The sequence below is a fragment of the Anser brachyrhynchus genome (assembly GCF_964034855.1).
Source record: "Anser brachyrhynchus genome assembly, chromosome: 2".
Lineage (NCBI taxonomy): Eukaryota > Metazoa > Chordata > Aves > Anseriformes > Anatidae > Anser > Anser brachyrhynchus.
The window spans coordinates 94,536,853-94,549,641 of NC_137695.1; positions in this window are offsets into that span (position 1 = coordinate 94,536,853).

Consider the following 12,789-nt stretch of genomic DNA (forward strand, 5'->3'; position numbering starts at 1 on the left):
CTTGTTCCCCTCCTCATCTAAGGAGGGGGAGTGAGAGAACGGTTGTGGTGTTCAGGTGCCTAGCACGGTAAAACCACCACATTAAGAGGGAAAAAAAAAATAAGCTTCTTCACAGAAATTAGTTTAACTTTCGGTATTTCAGGGTTTTTTTTATTATTATTATTATTACATAATCTTTGAAAATTATATTAAAAAGTATGTTACTTGTCTCTACTGCTAGGAGAAATATTAGTAAAAAACTGTTGTTTGCCACAGTGAGAAGTGAGTAATCCAACAGAATAAAACACTTCAGTTGGAGTAAACAACATATTTTTTCCCCATTTTTCTGAAATCAGAGAATATCTAGCAATGAAATAGTACACGGAGAGTTGTAGTTACTGTCTAGTACACCCACATCTGAGGCCTTAGGCTTGAAACTATGAAAGGGTGTAACAAAACGGTGTCCTAGTCACTACTAAGACTGTTACATGTAGGCATGCTGCAGAACAGGCCTACTTAGCTGGTTGTAGGAATAAATCAAATCCTGGCTAGAACTTGTGTATTTGCTGCTGTTAAGTCTGACAACAATCATGCTGAGACACAGATAAAAACTGTGATTTTTTTTTTTTGATTATGTAGTCTGCTTTTTTCATACCATTACAGAAATGAATTCTAGTTAAAAACTGCAGTGTAATTTTTACATGAAATTTTGCAGCCTCAACTATATGAATTACTGTCCTTTAGTAACATTCAGATGTAGTGTTAACTTAGTGTATGGAAGCAATTGTTTTATCCAGCATAAACTACAGCAGGTTACCCAAAAATTCCTTACAAGTGTCAGGTTGGGCAAATTCCCAAGGAAACATAAAATGCTTGAAAGACCTAAAAGGCTTCCAATCTAGTATTCCACAAAGTTATTGTACTGATATTCGGATGAAGAAAAAAAAAAAAAAAAAAGGCAAAACACTTCAGTGGTTTATCTCAAATGACTGTACTTTAGTGCAGTTTCTTTCAACATCCAGAACCCTACTCACAGTGCTGTTCTTTTCTCATGGTCAAGTGGTCTATGAAGATGAAGTGGCATCCAGTTCAAGAAAATACAGAAATTGTTCTTGCATACAGTGAAAACAAAGCCAATGAGACCAATCACACAATATTCTGAGTCAGAAGGGACCCATGAGGATCATCAAATACAGTTCCTGGCTCCATACAGGACCACCCAAAAATAAGACCATATGTCTTGAGAGCATTGATCAAATACTTCTTGAGTGGTGCTGTGACCAGATCCCTGGGGAGCCTGTTCAAGTGCCCAACTACCCTCTTAGTGAATAATCTCTTCCTAATACCTAACCTGAACCTCCCCTATCACAGCCTCAAGCTGTTCCCTCAGGTCCCATCACTAGTCATGAGAGCGAAGAGATGAGAACCTTCCCTTCCGCTCCCCCTCATGAGGAAGCTGTAGGCCACAATGAGGTCTCCCCTCAGTCTTTTCTTTTCTAGACTGAACAATACAAGTAACTTCAGCAGCTCCTCATGTGTCTTACCTTCTAGACTCTTCACCATCTTTGTAGCTCTCCTTTGGACACTAACAGTTTTAAGTCCTTCTTATACTGTGGTGCCCAAAACTGCACAAAGTACTTGAGGTGAGATCACACCAGTGCAGAGTGAAGCACGATAGTCACATCCCTTGACCAGCTAGCAATGCTTGCTTCATGCACCCCAGAATACGGCTGGCCCTTTTGGCCACCGGGGCACACTGTTAACTCATATTCAACTTGTCAACAACCAGAACCCCCAGATACATTTCCCTGGGGCTGCTCTCTAGCTTCTCATCTCCCAGTCCGCACATACTTCCAGGGTTACCCTGTCCCACGTGCTGAATTGAGCACTTGCTCTTGTTAAACATTATATGGTTGGTGATTGCCCAACCCTCTAATTTGTCAAGATCTCTCTGCAAGGCCTTTCTACCCTTAAGGGAGTCAACAGCTTCTCCTAATTTAGTATCATTCTCAAACTCAGTTTATCTTCAAGTCCTGCATCCAAGTCATATACAAAAACATTAAAGAGAAGATGTGCTCCTCTTACCCAAGTGTCAGTCATGTAGGCATCATTCTCTTCTCTCCTCTTCTGCCATTTTAGAAACAACTTTAGTTTTGTAAGTAAGATTTAGCAAAGACAGGAGCACTATGGCATACTTGTATTATCCCAGCAGTTGATTCTTTATCTCAAGTTTTCAAACTTGATTATGCAGCCAGTCAAGTCATGTCTTATCTCTTACCTCTTCTTCCCATGAAAGTTTGCATCCCTGAATTCTTGGAAACCAACTGCCTCATGCTATAAGCAAGTGAATACAAAGTATTAACTAGGAAGACTTGACTTCCAAACATCCATATTAACCACTAGATGACGTACTGACTCTCAGCTGTCAAGAGACTATATTCATCACAGATGATATTTTATTCTGATCCTTATGTGTAGTTTAACATCTTTTTTATGCAGTTGGGTCTGCATGGAGGCAAACAGTAACTCAGTTGTTGACTGAAGTAGGGTACAGAAAGTTTACATTCTAGCAACCTCAGTGGTGATACCTATGGCTGCCTACAATAGCATTACAGGGTGTTTTTTTCCTTCTTTTAAAGGCTTGTGACATTCACATGATGCAAAATTCTCTTACAAGCTTTATAACGGAAAAGCCATTGCAATCTTTCAGTTATAGCCTGCCACAAAAGAAAACACAGTTGTTATATATTTTGAGAACTTAGAGTACACTGTGATTGTGTCATATTTTGGCAGACTTGAAAGTTCAAATATATAACTGCAAATTTTAAGAAAGAGGTCTGCCATTTCCCTGCGGCAGCCTGTAACTTGAATGTCATTGGAAAAATGAGAATCATTGGCCAGTCAGACCACTACTGATGCTACAACTGTCTGAACATAAGCAGTTCCACTCTGTTGATTGGCTAAAATACCTTTGTGAGTTGTTGGAAATAGTGGCCATTTTGGTAAAGGGTTATTGAAATAACATTGGGGAAAACAAAACAGAACAAGCAAAAGGCAATGAATTTTATAGCCACAATTTAATTTCTTGCAATATATATTTGAAAGTTAGTGAGCCAGTAACTATAAGATTTTTGGAGAAGCCAAAAGGTTGTTCAAGAGTCATTTATTAGTAGGAGGGTTACAAAAATTAAAATTACTTCTCAAATGATATCTTCAGGAATTTTGCCTTCAAATTTGAACTCATAAGACTTGAAGATATGTGCTAAATTATTCCTGTAAAACAGAAGCTACACTCTGCACAAAGAAAATGAAACGGAAAATTAAATGAAATGGAAAATTAAATGAAACCTTAAGTCAGAAGTACTGCAATAATGAGCTCATATTTTTTCCTTTAGTTCCTCCTGTTTCAGCTCCTTCCTAAAGTTCTCAAAGGAAGCAAATAAAAAACATGTTCTAGTGAACTTCTTTGTTGATTTTTTTTTTCTTTTCAGATAGTGGAATATTCATTTAACTGAACTTTTCTATGTATGCATGCTATGGATTAACTGTATTATTCCTCTTTTTTATTAGTCCAAAAGCACTTCCATAAAGCATCAGTACACAGAATATTACGACATCATCACACCTGACACCATGACCTTCTTGACCTCAGGAATGAACTACCTTACCTCATTATTCCTGCAAGTCAGGAATACAACTCAGTATAGAGATGGTACATCAGGCTTCCTGCCTCCTTTTACTGAGGAGACATTTTTCCTCCAGGATCACTTGCATAGCCATGTATAATAAGCAGATTCATAACAAATCAAAAAAATATAAATGCTGTCTACTCATAGTAACATTCACAAACACAGCTCTTCCTAACACAAGCCACTTTATTTGTTTTACTCACAACATTTGTGGAGCTGAGGATGGCTCAACAAGCATTAGAAAAGCTAGTAAATTCTGGTCTGGCTTTTATAATGGAAAAAAAATTTTACTGTAAACCTAAGTTCAAGTGTCTTCTGACAGTAAGCCAGATTTTCATTTTTTTAGCTTTAATAGTAGAATAAATTAAATAATACAACAAAGTCTAATGCAGGAAGGAGACCCTTATTAAAACAAAATGGAACTTCATGTGTTTTTGACTGTTTGAGCCTGAGGCTTCTCCCAGGTGCTAGTAATATATTGGCAGCCAAAGTCAGGCAAAAGTTCAAGGAAACACTTCTCTGCTTTTAAAAATCTGTCAAGCAAAACTTCCAGTTACTGTTTTGAATAAATGATTTATAGCCACCTTTCTTAGGAACAGTTATCTGTCAAGGATATTTTGCTGAGAGTCCACCTCTTATAAAATCTGTTATTTAACTGTTGTACTCAAGTGGTGAACTGTTAGTAAAATGTAGCTCTTCCTTCCATTTACAGCATAGAGCTTTTTTGCATGATCCTAATTGTGAAGGAAAACTAGTTATTCAACCTTGGGAAAAGACTTAACTTCTCCGTTCAAAATTAACTTTTTTTTTTTTCCTTTGACTTTTACTTCTGTGATTTCTAGCATGGTGTAGTTCTTGCTAGACTGCAAGAACTCTGGTTGAGTTGACGCTATCAAGCTTTCACCAGTTTCACAACTTTGGCTGTGAGGTTCCTTTAATATACTCTCTTCAGAATTGATTTGCTTTCTCTTTGAGATGAAAAAAAGAATCCATTGAATGAAAATAAAACACACGTATAGAGAATGTCATATTTCAAACTATAATTGTTCTTTTCAGTAAAAGTTCGTAACTTAGTGCAAGCTTACATTTAACTTATTCTGTCTACTTTAAATTGTAAAAGTAATATGCAGAAATCTTAATTTAAACGAGGCTAAAGGTATTTATATTATTTAAGGATAAGACTATGCATAACACTATGCTCAGTCAAGTATACTATTGCAGAGCTAAAAATTGCATACAAAATAATGAACTATGTTTAATAATGAACTCAGTTTACTGATAGATGTATAGCCTTTGCTTTCAAAATGTAACAATTTCAGTATTAAACCTTTCTGATTTGCAGTTACATTTTCACTGGAACAGTTAGCTTATTAAAAAGAGTAACTAAAAAAAAATCAAAAGTAATTTTTTTTTCTCATGCAGATATAAAGTAGTGGTATATATTTTGACTATCTAATTAAGAGGCTTGTAGTTCTCAAGAACTTTTTTTGCACTTTGATCACATTTCAAAATGGAGAAAGAGACAATAATCCTATTCACTGTGTTGAACTGCCTTCTGTACGTGAAGATGGATACCCCTAAAAAAGGGGACAGAATCCTGGGACTCTAAACAGACCGCATATCTATTGCCTATTTTCAAGAAAAAAGTTGATACAGTCATTGATTTTTAGTCATTCCTCTTCCTTATTAAACTACTAAAATCTTCACCTCAGCTTTCTTCTTGCTATGTACATGCTAAATCTTCTTGCTATATGAAGAGACTGCCTAATCAAAATAATTAAAGATCTGTTTCTGTTTTGCATTTTGAACCTCAGGATTATTACTCATGGATAAGTTACACTTTAACTTTGCATTAACATATACACCTATGCCACTGCATTTACAATATTAAAGTCTTCTATCATTCTTAATATTTGGCAGGTGTAATAATTCCTTATTCTCTTGATCTCTTGATTTCTTTTTTTAATTTTTAATCATTATTTTATTTTAGAGGGGGAAAATGATCCCATATAGTTCCTGTTAAGTGACAGAGGTTTACCTGAGATTTTAATTTTGTGTTGATTCATTTTATTTTTTTATTTTATTTTATTTTATTTTTTTTAAATAAGGGCACTGACTTATCAGAACCTCATGAGCCCGCTTGAAGTCCAGGATCTTCGGCGCTGTACAGATTTCTCAAAAATGATTTCTGAAATGCCAATATAACTAAACTGCACTACATTAACATTTGTTTTTTATGGAATGGGAGACTTATCCCTACAAATGTAGTTAGGAGAAAGTCAATATGTAAAGTATAACAGATTAGAAAGGAAGAAAATCTAAAGTTAAGTGGAAAAGTACTAGACAATATTTCACGTTCTGGTTAAATGCAGATCAAAACTGAAGTATGAAGATCTTGTTTGCAACTGAACATATTTTTCTTTTTTCCTTGAAAAGCAAATATTACTGATTCAGTTATTGTGGAATTAAATATAATAATAACTATGATGGAGAGTAAAATCAACTTGGTCTTTCACATTTGTTTATTATTGGATTCATGTGCTCTTTATGTGTGTTTTCGTCCATTCTGTAACTCAGTAAATTAAATTTTTCTAGAAGAAATTACAAAATGTAGAATATTTCGTACATGCAATGGATTGCACTATGATAAAATTCAGAGGAGGTATTACTAAGTATTACCATATTGATCACTGGGCACTGCTTTTGAGACTTCACAAAGGCAATCAAATAAATGAAAAAAAGAACTTCCTTTCATATAGTAGGTATATCCATAGAATAAAATAAATGATTCAACTAAAACATATTTCTAAATTCTTGGATTTATTCCCAGTTTAACTGGCAATTATTTAGCTCTTTCTTACTAGGGATAATTTCCTCAGTCTGGATAAAATACTTAAATTCATTTTCGCGTGTACAAAGTTGGACATTTAATTTTCTCTGTCCCACAGAATTAGAAAATATTATTTTAGCTATTTACTAATTACTGATTCTAGTCAAGGCTTAATTCTTATTTATGTATGGCTGATGAGCACTACACCAGCAATGTGAAGTATTACTTTCATACAGTCCCTTTAAAATGCTCATAGTCTGATAAAAGTTAAATTTGTAATAGGAAATACTGTATTTACAATGTTATTCCTTTATTTGTAAAAAAATGGTGGAAATGATTCTTTAAATATATATATATATATATAAATTAGATAGATCATCTTCTGACCACAAGAATGAGAACTGGACTGAACTATTTAGTTAATCCTGGATACAAATTTATTTCCCTAATTTTCTGCAGAATTTGTTGAAGGAGAGGTTTTGTCTTAATAACAGACATTAAACTACACTTTTATCAGTATGCTGAAAAAGAAAATAATAATAAAGGATACTAGTACTCAAAACTCTTTCACTGCATGATTCAAGAAATGCCTGGCTGAACCCTGACTTGACTCTTGACTTGTCTTGACTCTACTAACAACCCAATACAATCCAATGGCAGGTGGTCACTTCGATCACAGAAGAATACTGATGGTAGCCATCTCTGTGTGTAGAGCAACTGAATTCCATGCTTAATACACAATCATACTTCATTCTTGAGATCCGGGACTTGATTTTTGGTCTACAGTTTCTAAAACTTAGAAAAAATACAGCATTGTTTTTTAAAGCTAACTTTTCTACTGCTTACTAATACTCGCTAAAAACTATCCCCATGCTTTCCTGACATGTTAACCATCTTCTTGGACAGATATGAAAAACCTCTGCGTAGGGGAGGGTGCAACACAAAAGAGTGAACGATACTTCTTATGAGGAATAGTGGAATAGTAGATAAGATCTTTAAAATATCTTGGGAATGACAAATCACTTTAAAAATTTTAAAGATCACTTTAAAATTCAGACAGACACCAAAAACCTGTAGGATGTTTCAGAAGTTTCCCTACTCGGAAGCTTGAATTTAATCATGCCTTATTAAGTTTTCTCACAAATTAATTAATTAAATAAAATAATATTAAATATAAGGAAATAAATATGTTTTTGGAAAGTTTTCTTAATACAAGGACAATTTTTGAAATTGTTACACCCTTCTCTATTTGTTTTTTGTTTTCTATTATAACCAACTATTCAAACTGCTGGACCTCAACTCTACAAACACAAAAAGGTACTGTGGATCTAGGAACACAAGTAGTACCACTGAACCATAAAAGAAATTTAAAAAAAAAAAAAAAAAAAAAAAAAGAGAGATATCCCAACTAAAATAAAGAAAGAACAGTGATCATGAAATAAAACACAATACTTCCAAAAGTAACTTGAACAAAATCAAAAGAAAAAAGTTTTTCCCTGCTTTTGCTGCTGGGAAAGAGGGAGGCTGGATTTTTTATTTTTTTTTTTAAGAAAAGCTGTAGCTAAGCAGTCAGGTCATATTTGCCTCTCTGATTTGTCCCAGCTCCTCTGCAACCTGATGGTAGGGAACTAGTGGCTGGAGGGAAGATTGCTACTCTCCAGAGGCCCACAGAATCATAAAGATTGGTAAAGACTTCCAAGATCACCTGGTCCAACCACCACCCTACCACCACTATCACTCACAAAAACATGTCCCTAAGCACCACGTCCAACCTTTCCTTAAACACCCCCAGGGACAGACTCCACCGCCTCCCTGGGCAACCTGTTCCAACACCAAAACCACTCTATCTGAGAAAAAAATTCTCCTAATTTCCAACCTAAACCTCCCCTGCTGCAACTTGAAGATATTCCCTCCTGTCTTATCACTAGTTATCCGCAAGAAGCGGCTGACACCCAGTTCTCCACAACTTCCTTTCAGGTAGCTGTAGAGAGCAATAAGGTCTCTCCTGAGCATCCTCTTCTACAGAATAAACAGCCCCAGTTCCCTCAGCTGCTCCTCATAGGACTTGTGTTTCAGGCCCTTCACCAGCTTCACAGGGCATATTCCAGGGCCTCAATGTCCTTGTTGTAGTGAGGGGCCCAAAACTGACCACAGTACTCAAGGTGTGGCCTCACCAGAGCAGAGAGGGACAATCACCTCCCTAGTCCTGCTGGCTACACTATTCCTTATACAAGCCAGGATGCTGTTGGCCTTCTTGGCCACCTGGGCACACTGCCAGCTCATGTTCAGGAAAGCAACAATCAGCACCCCCAGATCCTTTTCCTCTGCACAGCTTTCCAGCCACTCTGCCCCAAACCTGTAGCGTTGCATGAGGTTGTTGTGGCCAAAGTGCAAGACCCAGCACTTAGCCACATTGAACCTCATCCCATTGGGCTCTTCCCATCAACCCGTCCTGTCCAGGTCCCTCTGCAGGGTCTTCCTACCCTCCAGCAGATCAACACTTCCCCCCCAACTTGGTATCATCTGCAAACTTACTGAGGGTGCACTCAATTCCCTCATCCAAATCATCAATAAAGATATTAAAGTGAATGGGCCCAAACACCAACCCCTGGGGAGCACTACTGGTGACTGGTCACCCTCTGGATTTCACTCCGTTCACCGCTACTCTCGGGGCCTGACCATCGAGCCAGTTTTTAACCCAGCAAAGAGTGTACATGTCCAAGCCATGGGCTGCCAGTTTCTCCTGGAGAACACTATGGGAGACCATGTCAAAGGCCTTGCTGAAGTCTAGGTAGACTACATTAACAGCCTTTCCTTCATCAACCAGGTGGTCACCCAGTCATAGAAGGAGATGAGATTGTTCATGCAGGACTTGCCTTTCATGAACCCATGCTGACTGGGCCTGATCCCCCAGTGGTCCCGCATACATTGCATGATTGTTTTCAAGATGACCTGTTCCATCACCTTTCCTGGCACCGAGGTCAGGCTGATAGGCCTGTAGTTCCCCAGGTCCTCCTTATGACCCTTCTTATAGATGGGCATCAAAAAAAACACCCCCATAAAACACATGCAGCTGGGTGATGCTTTTGTAGCACCTGGTGTAACTGGTAATGGGAGAGAAATGCAGCAAGCAGCAAACCTGAAGAAAGAGTGGAAAGACACCCTGTGAAGAGCACAAGGAGCCAGGCATCAAGGGTGACAGAAAGTAGATGACTTTCCAGCAGTCCCTAGGAATATTGAGAGTTTTCCCAATCAAGGGACAGAGAGGTTGTTCTTGGATGGGACCTGCAGCATATATATGCAGTGTTCTAGACCTCCTTCACACCTGACAGACTGCATTCTCACCTTCAGAAAACTATTTTCTAGGTTATGCTCTTCTGTTCTACTAAAACTCCATTTGAGACACTGGATGTCTTTGCTATGCTCATTCCAAAGGAAAGGAGGCAAAAGATGAAGCACTGCAGAATTGAAGCACTTCTCAATAGCAGTCGTACTAGAAAGCATAAATTTCAGAACAGTGTTTAAAAAAAAAAAAACAGTTATGCTTACAGACTTTCTTTGATTTTGTTTTACTGAAAATTGTGCCTTGGAACTTTCACAGATGTTTGTAGGCAGCTTCTGCTACAAACATATGATGATTCATATCAACATTAACCTAATGTTTATTATATACATATATATATATATCATGTGTCTTTAAATATTTGTGCATGTATATAAAATATGCATTTTACTTATACATATATTTTATATAACTTTATATATTAAAATTAATATTCAGCAATAAAACAGACATTTACTAGTGACCAGATTTACTTTATGTCCAGTTCCTGATGTCTTTTGGCATTAAGAATTTGTGCATTTGATACATATGGATTAAAAACTTAATGGAAAAGAATCCTGTCTGATAAATTTAAGAGGCATTTCAGGCTGTGGTTTGGAACCACTGAAATGAATGCTATGAAACAAGTCAGGCCAATTTAAAATAAAATGAAAGGTCTTGTCTATTTCATTTGCCTTAAATATCTTTGTTGGTTCCACTTCTAAAGAATCTCCAGGAGGAATTATCTTTTAACAGGAACCAGTGTTCACCATTCATTTTTGTCAGGATTTAAACTTTGGAAATATCCCTCTGATTAAAGAAGAAATTTAGGGCATTACATCCTTTAAGTACTGCCCTCAAGATAAAATTTAGGCCTCTAGCAGTCAGGATTGCTCTGACTAGTAAACAATGCTTATACAGAAGTTGTTCTTTAGTTAAGCAGGGCTATTTTGGCTTTTTTTTTTTTTTTGGTTCAAATATTTAACAGTTCTGTGCAAGTTCTGCAAGCTATATATATAAATGTCATAATAAATATTGTTTCTAATTAATATATATATATATAGGAATGACCTTGTTAATATATTAGGCAGCTACAGTGCCTAGAGGAAGTTAGCTAGATTCAGAAGTCACAAAGACAGAGACAAAAGGTAACTTCAAGCAAGTGAACCAAGACTGTATTTTCAAATCTAGATGAGAAAATTTTATCACATTTTTAGAGATTAAAACCCCATATTTGTTAATCCATATTTAGAGAGCTCAGTAATCTAATCAGATTCAGTACCTTTAATTAGCAGCTTCTCTCATTAGCATCCAGAAAGAAAATAAATACAGATGCTGAACTTAAACACCTCTTAAAACACTGACATTGTTTTCTTTCACTTGTGCAGAAAATTGCTTTGAGCTTTTTTTTTTTAGGTACATCTTTATCTTTAGCAACGTATAATTATCCACAACATTGTAGTATCTGAGCATAAACGTAAATGTTTTCCTACAGTAGAAATAGCTCAGGGGAGAAAAATAAATATTTGTTGTATGTAACTCCGTCTCATGTTAGCACAATCCTCCAGGATCTTAGAGATGCGGGTTTGAATTCCTTTGAAGAGTGGTATGAGGTCTTATTTCCACATTGTGTGTAATCATTCTCTTGTGTTCACAGAAAGAGTGGATATGAACTCTGCAGCAGGTCTCAACTATGCAGATCCACTATCCACTACACCAAAGAATAGAATCCAGAAGAATTTGGACAGGATGAGTGTTTACACTGAAGTGTGCAATTTCTGTGGCCCAGCCCATCTCACTTGTGCCATTAGTGTAAGTGGCAGCAAATGCAAACAGACTTGACAACCATCATCATGCCTACATTGTTAGACATTTAGATTAATCCTGCCTTCACTATGTTAGATTATACACAGCAGGCAAGAAATCAATAATGAAGGGATCTATGGTGTGTACCAGTAACTGACCAGTATATGTTCTGCTCTTCTGCAGATCCTGAGAGCTAGGCTAATGACAGTGTGTGATTGATAATTACATCTGTTCTTTCTCTTCTGTCTGCCTGTTCTGCAGAAAGTGTCTTGGCTCTCTGTTAAGACAGGGTAAGCTTACTTTTTACATGCAGCCACACATGTTTTCAAAGGTATCATTTCTCCTACTGGAAGGGTATAACTTTCTGATGAAGTCATTGACATACAGCTTGAAATATGATACCATATGGAATCTGTTCTTTAGATTTCATGCACTTGTCATAAGAATGACTTGTGACTTTCTGTTAACTTCTGTTTTCAGACTTGTCAGTCTTAAAATAAAGTACCTTTTCTTGTATGTAATACAGTGGCTTCACTACTCTGACTTACAATATCTCTATATTGCCTCATCTGACTTATCTATTAAAAACAAAACAAAGTGTTGTTTGGTCAAGTATGTTCAGATCCTTCTGTTTTACGGTGTAACACTGCAGACTGATAGGCATTTATCACTTCAAAAGAATCTCTTGTAAATCAGACCGAACACTGAGACTAGCCATCTAATTTATCATCATGTACAAAGATTACAGTTCATCAAATAACAAGAGCAAAGCCATTTTTTTAAATTTTTTTTTCTTAGCCTTCTTAAATGAAAAGAGGTTTCCTTCACTTTGATAATATGTAAATAATAAATAAAAATGCCTGCTTATATGTTTCTTAACTAGCTTCTGTAACAACCCTGTGGTGATGAAAACTACTATCATCTGCTAACTTGCATAACTGGCATGGTTTTAAGAACTCTGAAGCCCTGCTTAAAGGCATGACTAATGTCAACAGAGAAGCATATTTCCCACCTACACAAGTAGGCTTGTAAGTTGTAATTGGAAGAATACTTGGAGGATATTTGTTCTCATTAACAAGAATTTTGGTTCCTTTCTATGAATAGATCAGAAAAAGGAAAAAAAAAAAGTCTAAAATATTTAGGTACCTAAAGGAGAACTTGTG